Raw genomic sequence first — 18,278 nt, 5'->3', positions numbered from 1 at the left:
TGCACCTTCATCAAGAGGCTCTTTAGTTCCTCTTCGATTTCTGCCATAAGGGTCGTGTCATCTGCATATCTGAAGTTATTGATATTTCTCCTGGCAATCTTTTTCCAGCTTGTGCTTCATCCAGCCCAGCATTTCGCATGATGCATTCTGCATATAAGTTAAAAAAGTAGGGTGACAATATACAGCCTTGGCACACTCCTTTCCCAGTCTGTGGTTCCGTGTCTGGTTTTAACCGCTGCTTCTTGACCTGCATACAGATTTCTCAGGAGGCAGGTAGTGGTCTGGTATTCCCATCTCATTAAGAATATTCCACAGTATGTTATGATCCACACAAAGGCCTTAGCATAGTTAATGAAGCAGAGGCAGATGTTGTTTGGAAGTCCCTTGCTTTTTCTATGGTCCAGCAGATGTTGGCAACTTGATCTCTGGTTCTCTGCCCTTCCAGCTTGTACACCCAGAAGGTCTCAGTTATGTACTGCTGAAGCCTGGCTAGAAGGATTTTGAGCATAATCTTGCTGGCATATGAAATGAGTGCAAGTGAACAGTAGTTTGAACATTCTTTTTTTTTTAATTTATTTTAACTGGAGGCTAATTACTTTACAATATTGTAGTGGTTTTTGCCAATTTTGAACATTTTCTAGCATAACACATACCTTAATTTAAAAATACTTAACTGCTAAAAATATGGTAACCATCACCTCAATCTTCAGCAAGTGTTAACATCAAACATCTCTGATCACAGATCACCATAACAAATAAAATAATACTGTGAGAATTACAAAATGTCACAGACACATGAAGTGAGCCAATGCTGTTAGGAAAATGCCATCAACTGTCGTGCTGACATAGGGTTGTCACAAATATTCAACTTATAAACAACACAGTATCTCTGAAGCCCAACACACGAGGTACACCAGTGTGATTCAGCTCGTTGAGCTGAAGCATCCAAAGGTAAGGATGCAGTCTCAAGAATCTCACACACCCAGCACAGAATTTACCACCTTCATGCTTCAGTTAGGAACCGTTAGTTAGCAAACTATGCAAGAGCAAGACTCATTTAGGAGATTTCTTGTAAGTAAGTTATGAGGTGTCACTATGACACCACCAAAGTCAAGTCACAGGAACTTCACCAGAGGAGGAGGGGAGATGGGGAGCAGGCTGAGGCTGTCACAGTGAGTGAGAGTGAGGCACGCAGAGACCGAGAAGACTTCAGAGGGTAACATGGCCTGCGGAAAGGTGTGGCGTGGAGGGGGAACTCCACACAGCCTCAGTAGTCTCAGATGCAAAGACGGCAGCCTTTGATAAGAGGGCAGCAGCAGGCACCGCTCTAAGACATGTGATATCCTCAGGCCAGGATCTAACTGTGGGCGGCAGTAACCCAGGGGTCAGTTTTGGATAAATATCATGAGGGCATTCCCTTCCTTCTCACATACAATAAGGAAAAGGGGTAGTTGATAATCTGTGTATCCAAGGTTTGGTGGATTTATTAAACTTTCCTTCAAAGGCCAACTGTCATGTTGGAGAAGACTCTTCAGAGTCCCTTGGATTGCAAGATCAAACCACTTAATCCTAAAAGACATCAACCCTGAATATTCATTGGAAGGACTGATGATGAAGCTGTAGGTCCAATACTTGTGGCCACCTGATGCGAAGAAGCGACTCATTAGAAAAGACCTGATGCTGGGAAAGATGAGGGCAGGAGAAGAGGACAACAGAGGATGAGATGGTTGGATGGCATCACCAACTCAATGGACAATAGTCTAAGCAAGCTCTGGGAGGTGGTGAAGGACAAGCAAGTCTGGTGTGCTGCAGTCCATGGAGTCGTAAAGAGTCAGACATGAGCAACTCAACAACAACAAAACTATCCTCGTCATCCCAAACAAGGTCAGATGCACTGCTCTTTAGAAAGGCATACAGGACTTCCCTGGTGGTCCAGTGGTTAAGACTCTGCACTTCCACTGCTGGGGGTGTGGGTGTGATCCCTGCTCAGAGGACTAAGATTCTGCGAATTGCATGGTGAAGCCCCTTTCCCGTCCCCTGCCCAAAAAGGCATATAGGGGCACAGTCATTAAAGAGAAGTTTGGAATCCAACTGCAATAATAACCCACTAGCCAAAGGAAACCCCGTAACTGACACTTGAAGATTCCGGAGAGTTTAAATGCCTTGAGGTCTATCAGGATCTGGGTGTATTCTCTGCTCTGAGATTAAATGTCCTAGATATCAAACATGTGTTTGGACAAATTGCAGTTTTTCCTCTGAGACCTTACATCCCTTAATGGCTAAGATGTTTAACGGGTGAACAATGTCTTTCTGTGGAAATTTTGGGAGGGCGAGCAAAGCAGCAAACCATCTATACATTGCAGTAAGGTGGTATCTCCAGAGAACTCTGTATGTCACTTAAGCCTTTAAAACCTGTGAGAAGGGCTTCCGCGGCGGTCCAAAGGTTAAGAACCCACCTGCCAATGCAGGAGACACGAGTTCCATGCTTGGACTGGGAAGATTCCACAGGGCAAGGAAGCCTGCGCACCACGGCCTAGCCCACGCGCCGGTGCCCTCGAGCTGCGACCACTGAGCTTGCGCCCCTAGAGCCCCTGAGCCTAGAGCCCGAGCTCCGCAGGAGATGCGGCCACAACGAGAAGCCCACGCACCACGGGACAGGAGCCCCCGCTAGCTGCAAGCAGGAAAAGCCCGTAAGCGGCAACAAAGACCCAGCACAGGCCAAAACAACTTTTAAAAAATGCCTTAAAAAACAAACTGTGGAAAAGGGAACCTCAGCAAAGCCCCCAATGCATGACTGTCCAGGTACATTGCTGTCCTTCCCAAGCAAAGGCTGGAAGTTACATTTATCAACAGGAATACAAAAAGAAAAAAACCAAGCACCACATAAGTTGCCCACAGTGAAAAAGTTGCTTCCAGTAGAGATGAACACCAGTAATAGCACATGGGGGTTAGAGACGGTGGGGCAGCAAGGAATCACAATGCTGCTTGCTGCCCAAGGCCCTGGACACACCCCGCCTGGCGGTCAGCTTTCTGACAGGTCATCGAGCTCGACAAGGATGCGTGCGTGGCCCAGCGTGGCCCAGTCTGGGACAGAACCAGGGCCTGAGCACCGAGAGCGTGGCACTGGGCCAACCAACACGGAAAGGCCGTCTCCCCCGCCTCCTCACCGGCAGGATGGGGCAGCCCGCGTGTCCTCTGAGGCTGTGGGTTCTCAGAGGGTTACCACTGTCTGAACTTCCAATTTCAGCAACCCGTTCTCCGCGGCCATGCGTCTCCATCTACTAGAGCTGTCTTTCTCTCGGTGTCATCTTCAGGGATCCAGGCCAACTGACTGTCCAGACTGACAGACCAAGGTAGACACTGTCTCCAATTCTATACAGGTTGTTCCAACAGGTCTCTGGTTAGGTCACTTACAAACACGGAATTAGAAGCCACCTCTGTGGACTCAGCATCGGTAGAAAAGCCTGACTTAGCCCTGAGAACAACGTGGAGCCTACCATAACAGCTGCGGACGGACACGGCGGGCCTCTGGGTGCACACCTGCCTCGCACTCCAGCCCAGGGACTGGGGGCCGGCTCCAGGCTCCGTGCAGGTTTTCAGCTGTACCGCAGCTCGGTCACATCAAAGGGCCACTGGTTGGTTTTGTTTAAGCTTCAGGGATTGCTCAGGGTTTTCTCAGCTGGTTGCCTTGGTCCAGCATTAGGCCTAACTTATCTGAGACAAGCATACGGACTGACTGACACAGGCCGGAGGGACCAGGCTGGCAAATCGGGGTTACAGGACTGAACTCATCCCCAGGTCTATGAGGATGCGTTACCTTGGGAAAGTCCATGCAGCCCTAAGCTTGACCTTTGCCCATGGGGTGGAGGAAACCTGCTATGATTTAGTAGGATCCTCAGGTCTGATTTTGAAAGGGAAAGTTTTAATGGGCTTGGCTGATGAGGTTTCAGTGACAAGAAAGAAACGAAGTTCGGGTAAGGGGCGGGGAGGATAAGGAGGCAGCAGAGAGAGATACTGGAGAAGGAAATGGCAACCCACTCCAGTATTCTTGCCTGGAAAATCCCACAGACAGAGGAGCCTGGTGGGCTACAGTCCGTGGGGCCGCAAACAGCCGGACACGACTGAGGGACTAAGCAGAGAGATACAGAGGAGACGGAGGAGCAAGGGTAGGAAGGACCTCAGCTCACACCAAGGAAGAGGCCTCTGACGTCTTGCAAACCCACCTCCCGTTGTGTACCAGGTTCCATCTGGAAACAGTGTTTGGTAAGGAGGCAATTGTATGATCCTGAACACACTTAGAAGGCTCCAGAGAACAAGTACAGAAATGACTCCATGTGGATGGTTCAACCTGGTAGCTGCGGTTTTCTAACTTGGAGAAAAACAAATTTGGGGAGGGCAAAGGTTCCTTGGAATTCCGTTATCCTTAGTAAGACTGATCCATTCAGTTAAAAATCCGCACATTTGTAAGTGGAGACCCTTAAACACATCCGAGTTCCTGAAGGGGCCGCCTTTAGAACCTTCAGATGACTGGGATCCCGCTGTTGGATTCAGAATGAAACAGCACTCACCAGACAACCTGTCCCTACCCAGACCCCAAATACAGTCAGAGTGTTCATCCAAAAGGAGGGGCTTGGGGTCCGAGGGGAGACTTCCCAGATGAAGTCACGGCAGCCTGCGGGAGGAAGGGCACCTAGGGCTCGCTGGGGTCCCCTGCTCACTGGAAGGGGTCATTTCTTGGCGGGTGCCTCCTCTGGAGCCCACATCTCACACCATGCAATGACAACCTACAAGAAAGGAGGCAAACTGAGGCCAGCTCAAGTTACCAGAAACCGAGTTTATTTGCGAGAGCAGAACTGCATGTGGAACACACAAACTCAAGTGAGCGACAGGTGAGTCTGCAGGTTGAGGGCAGGCTGCTTCTGTGGGCACAGAGTGCAAGAGGGGAAAATCCGGCGAGGAGCCGTGCAGCAAGCTCCCTGACCGAAGATGGACAGAGAATGCTGGCAGATGCCGGCTGGTTAGAGCACAAGGCTCAATCTTCTGCGAACTGGCAATTTCGGGAAGTCGGTCTCATAGTCTGGAACCGTCATCTTCCTGAGGGCGCAAGCACGAGTTTCCCATTCGTATCCTTTGATTCCATTTCAGATGAACATCCTTGCAGATTTCCAATTCAGACGCTGGTGGCCTTTCCCCACCACCTCCACCGCCCACTTCACTTCCTGCTGCCACTCCCACCGCTCATTTCAACCGGCTGCTGCACTGTTGGAACAGGTGACAATCCCCTGCCCAGTCAGGGTCGGGGCCAGCACTGCAGCAGCACCCCAAGACACCCCCGTCCACAAACAGTGCGAAACACGCCCCCGGTCCTGCTCACCGTGCAGCAGTCTCAAGGACTGAAACGGCAGCCGACGATAAACATCTGGTAATGGACAAACGCCCTCCTGCAGGACAGAGGTCAAAGAGGTTCACCTCCCCACAGGACGCCACCACTCCAACGTGACACCAGACTGATACAGACATCCTATTCCGGGTGACGCGATGACAAAGCAGTTAAAATTAAACACAACAGAACATTCCCCGTACCCTGAGAAGGTGCTAAATCAAGGAAAGAAAAACAGACAATGAGTTTAAAAAATGGAAAATACTTCAAGGTCAAAACAACACCAAGCCAGAACTCAACACTGAACACAAAGCACACAGACAGTAATCTGGTTTGGCCTGGGTTTGAAAACCGCTGCCATCATTTCCTAGCTGCGCAACCTCAGCTTCAACACCCATAAGCAGGGCCTACCTGAGAGGCAGCCGTGAAGGGGGGCGCAGCACAGAAGCGCCCAGGACGTGATCTACTCCAAGCCTTCTCGGCTGTTACAGCCACTAACTGTTGTTAGATCCTACTTTTCCCTTGCCACAAAACCTACAAACCGGGGCACTGTAAACATGACTACCCTTATCTAAGAAACGATAACCTAGTATAGTGACACATCACAAACACGTGGCAGTTCAGTTAGTCAAGCCTCACCACCACTATTTTAATATAAACTTTCTTAAAATAGAAACTTATAAGGAATTACCAAATTTGCAGGTTTAAGAAGTATAACCATCCATTTGTTTTAAATGTTAGCATACTCAGTTTAATATTAATTTTATGAAAACACAGATCCAAACCTCATCAAAAGGATCTCTTACTTTTAAAAGGCAATTAAGTTGAAATACGAAAAGAATACCAGGCAATAGAATATTCTAAAATTTCAAAAAAAACAGCTATTGTTTCCCTTCCAGGGTCAAACAAAAACCTTGAGCCTCTAACTCTAAATCTGGATTGGCATGCAAATTTCCATGATTACATAAATGAATATTCTGCTATTTATATAAGACACCTCACAATTCTATTTATGGATTAAACTTATTTTTTTACCCCAAACTTTTCATAAGGGAAAACATTTTGGTTGCAAATTATTCAATATAACTTTAAATTCTTAATTTTTAACTGAAAACATTTAGCCCATAGAGAGTAATTCCATAATTTCAAACTGGACCACTGTCAAGAGACAAGGTGTGAACTGGGGAATATGGTCGCCCCTCACATAACCAAACCTGTTTATACATGTATGACCTATCTTAAGTCAAAGGTCTTCAATATCTTCCCATGAGATAACTGAATGATTAAAATCAACTTAAATGTAATCCATATATTTCTGTAAGACTTTAGAATTTCAACAGAGCCTATAATTCTTATTAAATGAGGGTGGCCGTCAAATGAACCCCACAGCACAATCACTGGGTTCACATGAAAGTCTGAGGGCTGGTGATCCCGCTCTATCCACCTAAGGTGGAGCCCGAGCAGTCCTCCAGGATTACCAGGCCACATTCTGGCCCAGGGCAGAGAAGCCATTCTATTCCAAGAAGGAATCAGTATACTACCCCCAAGACATCCCAACGCCTCCACCCACAAACCCTGGCCCTTGGACAGAGCCTGATCAGGGGAGTCTCTGTCACTGCACTCCTTAGTTCAGGAACTGTGTTGGATTCACTATGCCAGCCGGTAAGTGAAAACACACCTAGAGTAAACAATCAGATCACTTATGTAAATAGTTGAAATCATAGAAAATGTCTTTGTAAATCAACAAACTCTTCAATATACTTGTAATCTCTTAGCAGTTAAAAAAAATTGTCCAGGTCCTAAACTCATACAAGTAGTCTTAAAATTATGTTCAAACTGATTTCAAACATGTGTAATGACTGAAAATCTTACGTGCACTTTTTCTTTTGTCATGATCAAAAAATTATTTTAAAAAATCATATATAGTACATGTTTACAGATGAACTAAGACTGCCAAGTAGTTAATTTATGTCACCAAGTGTTAGTTATGCATGGGGGAACCACAACCTCTGTACATGTCTGAAGCTGTTTATTAGCATGTTTTTTAGAAAAAGAATGGATAAATGATTCAATGTAGCTGAAGCTCCAATTCTCTGGTCACCTGATGCAAAGAGCCAACTCACTGGGAGACTCTGATGCTGGGAAAGATTGAGGGCAGGAGAAGAGGATGACAGAGGATGAGATGGTTAGAGGGCATCACTGACTCAGAGGACATGAACTTGAGCAAACTCCAGGAGATGGTGAAGGACAGGGGAGTCTGGCGAGCTGCAGTCTATGGGGATGCAAAGAGCCGGACACGACTCAGCAACTGACAAATGACCCATGTCTGCCTTCCCACTGAAGACCAAGTTCCACGGAGGCAGAGGTCTAACTACCTGCTCAGCGCAGCCATCCCTGGGTCCAGCACAGGACGAGGCAGAAGACAAGGACCAGGCAATACTCCCCGCTGCCAAGGGACGGTCTGCTCACGAGCTGCCTGTGTGCAGCCCGACATCAGCGACCCTTCACACTCGAAGCCTCTCCTAGGCAGGTTCTGAAGACACACAGGAAGTTACCTCTGTCCAGAGAGGAGGGGAGACTGTCTCTTCAGAAGTTTGCTGGAGATCAAGCCCTCCGTTTTCACAAAGAAAGTAAGAAAGTTTCCTTTCCTTAACCAAAACAGTCTATTTTTACTGGAGGCACAGTGGTTCTTCATTGCTATAGCTCCAATTTCCTCCTCCTCTCTCTTCTCTGCAATTCTTTGTATATAACTGAACGAGTCAAACATTTCAAAGTTTTCTTAATCTGAGGTCTTGTTACCTTGTCAATAACATGGTCTCCTCTATTTCAAACTGCAAACACCCAAGTCCCTATTCCTTCTTTCTACTCCTGTTTTCAAACGCACCGACCACTATCTGTCTCCCACTGTGGAAATACGTGAGGGCAAGGTCTTTCATCTGTTTTGTTCAGTGCAATAAAATACCCCAGTACCAGAAGCCTAGAACTACCTAGCAGAGAGATGGCATTCACGGATGAACAGATGTAAGGCACGGAAAACTACTTCACGGTAACTGGGTAAACGGCGCCGCTTCTTGTTGCTGTTTGCTGCCTAAGTCGGGGTCCAACTCTCCTGCGACGCCATGGACTGTGGCCTGCCAGGTTCCTCTGTCCATGAGACTTTCCAAGCAAGGATACTGGAGAGGGTTGTGTCGCCATTTCCTTCTCCAGGGCATCTTCCTGACGCAGGAATCAAACCCGCATCTCTTGCATGGCAGGCAGATTCCTTACCACTGAGCCACCTGGGAAGCTGGATAAACAAAGACTAAGGTTTTAGATCAGAGCATCCCCAACTTCATTCTCAGAACCTGTGCACGTGTGTAAGCTGTACAGTCGCCCTCTCTGCCACACCACACAACTACTACACAGAATTCATCTTGGCTTGTTTTCGAACAGGCTTTTGGGGATAAGAATAAAATGCAGTGTGTGTGTGTGTGTGTGTGTGTGTGTGTGTGTGTGTGTGTGTGTCTGTGTGTGTGTGTGTGTGTGTGTGTGTGTGTGTGTGTGTGTGTGTGTGTGTGTGTGTGGTGTGTGTGTGTGTGTGTGGTGTGTGTGTGTGTGTGTGTGTGTGTGTGTGTGTGTGTGTGTGTGTGTGTGTGTGTGTGTGTGTGTGTGTGTGTGTGTGTGTGTGTGTGTGTGTGGTGTGTGTGTGTGTGTGTGGTGTGTGTCGCTCAGTCGTGTCTGACTCTTTCCGACCCCATGGACTGTAGCCCACCAGACTTCTCTGCCCGTGGAATTCTCCAGGCAAGATTACTGGAGTGGACTCCCATTCCCTTCCCCAGAGGAACGTCCCAATCCAGCGATCAAACACCGGTCTGCATCGCAGGCAGATTCTTTACCGTTCATTAAAAAAAAAAAAAAAAGTCCCACAGATCCAGAATGGAAGCATCTTTCCTAGAATGGAAGCACCTTTCCTAACAGCTGACAGAGTATATTTTAAGAGGAAAATTAAGGCTACACAGTGAATTGCCAAGATCAAAAGGCAGAGTTCATGAAGTGATCTTTTGTAGTTTTGCCCCTATAGAAATACACTGCCTCTCCTATTACTAAATACTCATGAAATTTAAAATTCAATGGCAAACAACGTAAAGTGGCCCTGCTTTCTCTGAAGAGAACAGGGCACAAACCAAAGGCTGTCAAACAAAAACAAATACACGGCATCATAAACTACTTCTTGAAAACTCCATTAACAGTCTAACACAAAATTCTTCACTACCCATTAGCAAGGGTAGTGGTCAAGAAAAAAATATATCACAAGTGCAGTTTAGGAAGGAAGTGTTCACTGAACTAGGAGACAGTGTGCAAATCAAGCAATGCTGGAGGAGAGCGACTTCCTGCACCAGCTACCTGCCACTTCTGAAACCACCCCAGTGGTAGAGCAGTCTAACTAAGTAATATCAGCCTTTTATTAGGGTGGTACAAAAGTAATTGATGTTTTGGATCCTGAATTTTAAATCATTATAACTAGGCTCAAACACATCTTTATTAATCAAAATAAGAACCATTACAACCAACTCATTTTTGCCAATGAGAAATAAGTTGGTTTATTTCTCTAGAGTAAAAAAATCTGTGTTCAGGATTTAATCAACTCTTGGAAAGCATTTTCTGCCTCCTGCTGGCTGTACAAGTGCTTTCCCTGCAAAAAGCTGTCCAGCTGTTTGAAGAAGTGGTAGTCAGTTGGAGAGAGGTCAGGTGAATACGGTGGATGAGGCAAAACTTCGTAGCCCATTTCGTTCAACTTCTGAAGTGTTGGTTGTGTAACATGAAGCGAGAAGTTGTTGTGGAAAAGAATTGGGCCCATTCTGTTGACCAACGCCAGCCGCAGGCACTGCAGTTTTTGGTGCATCTCGTCAACTTGCTGAGCACGCCGCTCAGATGTCATGGTTTCGTCAGGACTCAGAAAGCTGTAGCAGGTCAGCAGACCAGTGACCAGGCCCTTTTTCGGTCCAAGCCCGGCTCTGCGGTCTTAGCTCACCAGCTGAGCTGGTCATCACCAGCAGCTGCATAAGACCCACTGTTCGTCCCACATCACAGTCTGAACAAGAGGTGTGTGCTGTTGTTACATCATGAGAAGGCGACACATCGAAACTGCGATTTTTCTGATCTACAATCAGCTCACCAGGCACCCATTTAACCAGCTTTTTCACCTTCCCAGTTTGCTTCAAGTGCCAAACGACTACAGTATGCTCAACGCTGGGCTCTTCAGCAACTTCTCGTGTAGTTGCAGGAGGAACAGCTTTGATGATGCTCTCAACTGTAGTCGTCAACTTTCAATGGCCGGCCACTACGCGCCTCATCTTCAAGGCTCTGGTGTCCTTTGCAAAACTTCTTGAACCACCAATGCACTGTACTCGTTAGCACTTCCTAGTTGCTGATGCTGCAAGTTGTCTCTGCTGCTTTACAGCCCATTTGAAGTCAAATAAAAAAAAAACTCTCAAATTTGCTTTTTACCTAATATTTCTACAGCCTAAATACAAACCACAAGTCATTAGCAAAAAACATAAAGCAAGAAATGCACATTAAAATGATGTATAACATTCCACATTTATTTTAGAATATATTCCAATATCAAACAGCATCATCATCAATGAAAACCATAATTACTTTTGCACCAACCTAATACTAAACCGTAATTACTTTTACACCAATCTAATACTTTGGCCGCCTAAACACCTCTTCCTTTAAAAAAACAAAAAAGTAAGCACTCTCCAAACAGCAGTACCAGACCAATCTCCCAACAAGCTCCTCAACATTGCCTTATTATTCAAACATGCCATCACTCAGAGCACCGTTTCTTCCCTGTTTCATAGAGTTGATGGCCCTTTAGGGCTTTGGGAATTTAAACCACCCACTGGCCCACAGACACTATCCATATAAAAAACCAAAAAAAACACCCTTGGTTCTCTGGCAAAACTTTCAAAAAGTACAACACAATCAAAACAATCTTAAACCATTTTAAAACTGTGGACAATAAACAAAAAGGAAGAAAAATAACTGAATGTAAGTAATTTTGAATTATATTAGCCCATGTATGGGTTTACATTTGAAGTCACACCTCCTGAAGCTAGGAGACAAAAAAAAAAAAAAAAAAGAAAGGATTTCAATGTCAACCCTACTTGGCCAGAAGTTGCAGACATGGAATTAATAAGGCTTTCAATATTAAGAAGCTAGTCAAAACCCTGACAGGTTAATGGAAATAGTAAGATTCAAGCAAGAATTCACAGGCTGTCATGCACTGATGAACACATACCAACTCTAAGCCCTCAATTTCTATAAAATCATGATCTCAGATTAAAATCTCTCAACAGAAAATATCACAGAAGGGTCTGATAATCTAAATAGTCAATTCACAAAACTACAGTATCTGTACACTTTTAGAGTGCAACAATCCTAAAACTTAAGTATCCTTTCCAGAATTCAGTTTACTAAACCTATCAAACCAAAAGTGATAAAATCAACTATTGCAAAGAATTCAACTTCTCCAATCACTATTCTATACAGTATTTTCAAAAATAATGCAAAAGTCACGAAAGTATTTAGATGTAAATTTGAAATACAAAGGCACAAATAACAGTGGACATTCTGAATTAGTAACATGGGTCAAAAAAAGACTGCAAAGTAGTAACAGGTGTAAGACAGCACTACAGTGTTGAAATTATTTTATATAATTATAAATAACTATTTTGAGAATAATTATTCTCATCATTCCATGAGAAGAGACTTCAAACTTCCAGTGAAAGCTTTCCTAAATAAACTTAAAACAGTCACATTTTACTTATAAAATGATCTCCCTTTGTCACTATAATTCTATAGGAAATTAAGTCTTGCAATGGTATTTTTATTGATCAAGTCTTCAATCAATCCTTCCAAATCTCAGAACAAATACGATACTATACCTTCGAAAGATGAAAGAAAAAAAATTTCCCTGTCACAAAACAAGTTAAAAAAAAAAAGCAGCTAATAAACTGAGAAAATTCATTTTCTAGCATTTCTTTCTCCTGGCAGCTCTACCTTAACAAGTTAACCACCAATAGATAACACTAATGTTTAAGCCACCTTCCTCTACTTCAGCCCTCAATCTTTTAAATATATTCCTACTCATAACACCACCTTTCTTTCCTGGAAAGTCTTTTTTACGTTAGCACATTATTTATCCCACTAGCTATCATTAATCACTGTCCGTAATCATTTCCAGATTCTACTATGGAAAGCACTTAGCATTCTGTGGAATCACAGAATCTGGAGCTGGAAATAATCAACCAGCTTAAATCCTCAAAAGCCAGACTTCAGTTAGGCTCAGGGCAATAATAAAAACAACTTATTAAAACTGTTCATGCTCTCTACAGAGAAACTGTAATGTTAGGCAAAGTTCCCAGGTGGCTCACTGGTAAAGAATTCACCTGCCAGTGCAGGAGACAAGGGTTCAATCCCTGGTCTGGGGAGATCCCACAAGTCGTGAGGCAACTAAGCCAGTGTGCAACCACCACCGAGCCTGTGCTCTGGAGCCTGGGAAGCGCGTGTGCCCAGAGCCCCAGCTCCACAGCAAGAGAAGCCAGGGCAGTGAGAAGCCCGCCGACCCCCCTCACTAGAGAAAGCCCTTGTGCAGCAATGAAGGCATGGTAGGCCTAAATAAATTTAAAAAAAAAAAATTTTTTTTTTTAAACAAAACTGATTGCATTTTAACCCAAGGTCTGTCAGCCTGCACACACCTCTTCACTTAACCCTCTCAGGGCCTCGAGCTTCCTGACTGGTTACAGGGAAAAGAACAGCGCTTGTCCCAAAAGTCACTGACTTCTGAAATGAGTCAACGTAGGCCTGGAGACCTGGTGTGTAGGACAACTATTCATCACTTAAGAGGAACAGTTATTTTTTAAAAACAAGACAGCAATTTTAAAGACAACTTTTACGTTCAACAACTCATTCTGAGAACTTTCAAGTGCCTATTCTAATACTTCGCAGCGTTGCTGTCGTTGTTCAGGGCCTTGGTTGTGCTCGACTCTGCGACCCCGTGGACTGTGGCCCACCAGGCTCCCCTGACCGTGGGATTTCCCAGATGAGAATACTGGAGGGAGGTTCCCGTTTCCTTCTCCAGGGGATCTTCCGGACCAGGGATCCAACTGGGGCCTGCTGCACGGACAGGTGGGTTCTTCATCACTGAACCACCGGGACAGGTAAGGGCGGGGGGGGGGGGGGGGGGGGGGGGCGGTCCACATGAACCACAGGCCCGCAGACAAGGGAGGGTACGGGCACGAACCGGCCAGGAATCCGACCTTCTTCGGGGCCCAAAAGGCTTCATGCTGAACCCAGACTCGGAGTCACTGCGGACGGGGGGTAAGTCTGAACGCGACTGGGCAGCCCTCTGCTGGGACGCACAGAAAGCATTCGGGAAACCGGACTGGGGAGGGAGGGGAACGCGGCCAGGCACCCCGCTGTGACTGTCTTCACCATCTCCGGACGCGCCGGGCTCATCGGCCGGCCGCGCTTCTCCGCCTGCAGGATGACGCGGCCGCGCCGGCCCGTCCGGTTCGGGGCGCCGCCTGGCCCCGACGACCGCCAGGGTCACTCAAAGTGCCGCCGCGCCAGCAAACCCGGGCCCGGAGTCCGCGGCGGCCGCGAATCGCGGTCGCTCCGCCCCGGAGAAGGGCTCCGGGGCCGAAAACAAAGGCCCCGGGCGGCTCCGCGTTCCCCCGGGCGCTCGCGGCCCGGCCCGCGGCCTCAACCTCTCCCGGGACGTCACAGGGCCAGCGGGCGGGAGGGCTAGCGGGGGCCGCGCGGGCACAAAGCGCTCCAGACCCTCGGGCCGCGCGGACACCTGCCGCCGCCTCCCGGCCGCCTGCCGGGCCCCGCCCGCCTCTCCACGGGTTCCGCTCCGGCCCGCCCGCTCCCCGCTCCGGGCGCTCTGGGCCCGGCCCCGCCCCTGGCGCCGCGGCTCCCCGAGACGGCCCCCTGCGCAGCCCCCGCCAGCCCGGTCCCGGCCCCGGCCCCGGCCCAGCCGGCCCCCACAGACGCGTTACCCGGCCGAGCCCCCTCGCCGCCTCACCTCACACCTCCTGCGGCAGTAGCGGCAGCCGTCTGGGCTTCGCTCGCTCCGGGACTGCGCCGCCGTGTCCGCTAACAACGCCGCCGCCCATTGGCCGAGTTCGCTGTCACCGCCCTCCTCGAGCAAAGTGGGCTGCTATTGGACCAGAGCGGCGCAAATCCGCTAGGATTCGGCGCCGCCAGCGATGGCCAATCGGAGGCCGTCCCGGGGACGCGGCGCCTAGACCCACGCGCTCATGGAACTAAGGGCGTGTGACGTCACCGGGGCGCGCGCCCGCGTTCCTTCCGCCTCTTTAAGGGGTAGGGGCACGCGAGGCCCACGTGGAGGACGCTGGCTGCTGCGCATTTGTCTATGCAACCCGGGCGCCATCCCTTTCGCCCCCGCCCCCCCGCCCCCGCCTGCGCAATCCATTCTCCACCCCAATCGCCCAATCCCTGACCTGTGCAGACCCCTACCCCCGACTCGGGCGCACCCCTCTCCCCTCCCCAGCACCCCGGGGGCCTGGGCAGTGGATAGGATTCCTCCCTCGCCCCCTGGTACCCCGGGTTGAGCTCAACTCGCAGGAATGCGCGCTGACCCCGCCGACCTCCGCGATCCCCTAGCCTAGGCCTACCCCATAAGGTCCCAGGCTCGTCCTGCCTGCAGGGCTTGGAGCGTGGAGTCCCCTCTTCTTTCCCCACCCTACCCCGCACACTCACGGGCTCTCCCAGGGCAGCGCCCAGGCCCGCGTGCCCAGCGTCTCAGACTGGTTCTGGCCTGGCTGACTGTCCCCCGCCCCGCCCCCGACCAGAGGAAGGGCTGCGCCGCTGGGGCTAGGGTACCGACCCCGGCCTCCCCACGACACACTTCGTGGAGAACTTAAGCGGTGGAGTGAGAGGAGATGACAGTTCGGTGGAAACCGACATCCCACAGGCCCCGGCTTCTGAGTGTGTTTCTGGGCATCCTCTTCAGTTGAGGGATTGTTTTTGGCCCTGTCTTCTGAAACTTTACATTTTTTGAATGAGGCTCCTCCTGAAACGGTTCTAACTTTGAGCAAGTTTTATGGGGCGGAAAGTTGGAAACCATCTAGAGGCTCCTGTTGGAGGGACTATTAAGGACATACAGTCAGTAACCACAGGGTGGCTAGCGGGTGCCCAGGTGTGACCCCCAATGCGGGGACCTGCATCTGTACTGGGAACAGGTATGGGATCCCAAGCCTTACTTGGCTTTTCTGACATTTCTGCAGTGACCTTGCTTTGCTTTTGGTAAGGATGAGGCAGAGCTGGGGGAGGAGGCATAAACTGCAACAGAAAAGAACCCCAGAATTTTCAGGTTTGGGGGTCTTCCTCCTCCTGTTTAATAAAGACTCATATTCACGAGGCCACTGAGTCTGGCCCTGCCCAGATGTTGGGGGTTGGTGCAGGTGGCAGGGAGCTGATGGAGTGCCCCCCCACCACCACCACTTCAGCACTAGTTGGTTGAGCAGGCTGTGGGCTGACCACTGGACCTGGTCCTTGCTCCACTGGCTGCAGTGAGGCAGGCTGTCCTTCCCCAGGTCACTTTAGTGAATTGGTAGGAAGGTGGACGACCTTGTCCAAAGCCTTTCTGTTGGTAGCAGGACTGAGAATGCTGTCCCAACTTCCTGTGGCTGCCACAACAGAGGAACACAAATGGTGGGGCTTAGAAAACAGAACAACATTGTTCTGGAGGCAGGAAGGCAGGATCAAGGTGTCACAGGGCTCAGTTCCCTCCAGGGGACTCCCGGGCAGGATCCTTCCTGCCTCTTTCAGCTTCTGGAGGCTCCGGGCTGTGGCTGCATCTCATGGCCTTCTCTGTCTCCATAGATCCTCTTTAAAACATAAAAGCAAGCCAAAACGGGGGTTGATGAAGTGACATTTTCCAGTAAAAGAAGATGAAGATCGTTTTGAGAAAGTCAGAATTATATGTAGGGCTCACGAGAAAGAATCGAGTATTATCAGGAATCTTTTTAAAAGCACAAAAAGTCTTATTTAACATATGACCAAACAGTTCAAAATATCCCTACTCAAGTTCAGAAGCACAATTCGTGCGTGTGTGCTCAGTCGCCTCTGACTCTTTGTGACCCCGTGGACTGTAGCCCACCAGGCTCCTCTGTCCATGAAATTCCTCAGGCAAGAGTACTGGAGTGGGTGGCCATTTCCTCCTCCAGGGGACCTTCTCAACCCAGGGATGGAAGCCCGGTCTCCAAGTCTCCCACACTGACAGGTGGATTCTTTACCAGAGCCACCTGGGAAGCAATGTATTAGGAAAACATCACCCTCACATTAGTCCTTTATTAATACAGTTCGTTGTTATTTAGTCCTGTGCTTCAAAAATGATATCTGAAACATTAATTACTATGCTCACAAGCTAAGCAAAGGACTTTATTTTGAAATAGAAAAACAAAATTAAAAGAATTACAAAGGATGCAACTTAATTACACATTTTGCTGCATTTGTGTCTAAAGGAGTCAAATACTACTTCTGCATTAGGGTCCCTGGATAATTTTACATGAAACTTTTTTTTCGTGAGACTCTTTAGTCCAAAGAGTTTTAGGTGCGAGGATGGACACCTAACTTGCTGTCGTCACTGCTGAACCAGAGATGTATTAACATGGCACAGCGTCTGTAGGAGTTAACAGATAAACCCATAGAAGGAGGTGAAGTGGCTTTCTCAAGACCACATTAGTTAAGAAGCAAAACTGCTAGGAGTTGAGTCTATTCCATTTGGAAAGTAAATCATGACTCTGAAGTTAAAGGGTTCTCTGCGCTGATTTTTCTTGCCCTTATTCTGGCAGATAGTTCTGTATTTTCAACTACCAGCAGCAAGGACCATCACAGTTCTCCAGACCCCCTACCTCCCTGTTTCACATCTGTATATATATTCCTATTTTAATATAATTTGTAAAACATTACTTATTTGTGGTAGTGCTGGGTCTCTGTTGCTGTGTGCGGGCTTGCTCGCTGCAGCTACTCTCCATTGCAGGGTGAAGGATTCTCACCGCGGTGGCTCCTCCCATGGAGCACAAGCTCTAGAGCAGGCTCAGCGGCTGCAGCTCGTGGGCCCTAGAGCTCCGGCTCAGTCGTTGTGGCACACTCCCTCAGTAGTTGGAACCGTGTCCCCTGCCTGGGCCGGCGGACTCATCCACTGCACCACCAGAGAAGTCCCTGTGTATATTCTCATTACAATGAGATTGTTTTTCCCACTTCCTCAAGGGCACTTTTGAAGCTTTTTGAGCTACCTTGGAACAAATACAATACTCTCTGAATACAGTTAAGTGTAAATGGCTATCCAAATTTTAGGTCTGATGAGTAGTTCCTTCTTTGCAATTACTCTTGCACAGTCCCGAGACATACAGCCTAGGGTGTGGCGTTTCTGTTGATCCTGGTTTTGCTGTGGCTGTTTTTGGTTAAGGTTGACTTAATGATAACATGATCAGCAGAATCAACAGCAGGGACAATAAGAGAAATCATCAAGCCCAACAAGGACTATGCAACTTGTATGAGATATTAATACATTAAAGTGAAAAATCACAGGACCTCTCCAGTGGTCCAGTGATTACAACTTCGTCTTCCACCACAGAGGGGGCAGGTTCAATCCCTGGTCGGGGAGCTAAGCTCCCACCTGCCTCACAGCCAAAAAACCAAAACATAAAAGAGAAGCAGTATTATAAAAATTCAGTATTAAAAAAAAAATGGCCCATATAAAAAGAACCTTTAAAAAAAAAAGCACACAGCACTGGGAAGACCCAGAGGGATCGGGTAGAGAGGAAGGTGGGAGGGGGGATCGGGATGGGGAATACATGTAAATCCATGGCTGATTCAT

The 18,278-nt window shown here is 48.0% G+C and overlaps 1 protein-coding gene across 2 annotated transcripts in view; it reads right to left on the bottom strand.

Moving 5' to 3' along the window:
• Positions 1-14,549, bottom strand: part of NAP1L4 (nucleosome assembly protein 1 like 4) — a 48,463-nt gene extending 33,914 nt beyond the window's left edge. Inside the window, exon 1 of one of the 2 annotated variants that reach the window (XM_070457835.1) lies at positions 14,457-14,549. The gene's annotated coding sequence lies outside the window, so the exon portion shown is untranslated. The remainder of the gene's footprint in view (positions 1-14,456) is intronic. The other variant, XM_070457834.1, reaches the window with a different exon arrangement.
• Between the last annotated feature and the right edge of the window lie 3,729 nt (positions 14,550-18,278).

The sequence above is a fragment of the Odocoileus virginianus genome, chromosome 28 (assembly GCF_023699985.2).
Source record: "Odocoileus virginianus isolate 20LAN1187 ecotype Illinois chromosome 28, Ovbor_1.2, whole genome shotgun sequence".
NCBI classification, from domain to species: domain Eukaryota; kingdom Metazoa; phylum Chordata; class Mammalia; order Artiodactyla; family Cervidae; genus Odocoileus; species Odocoileus virginianus.
The sequence above is the reverse complement of the archived record's forward strand: the minus strand, read 5'-3'. Positions and strand labels throughout refer to the sequence as shown.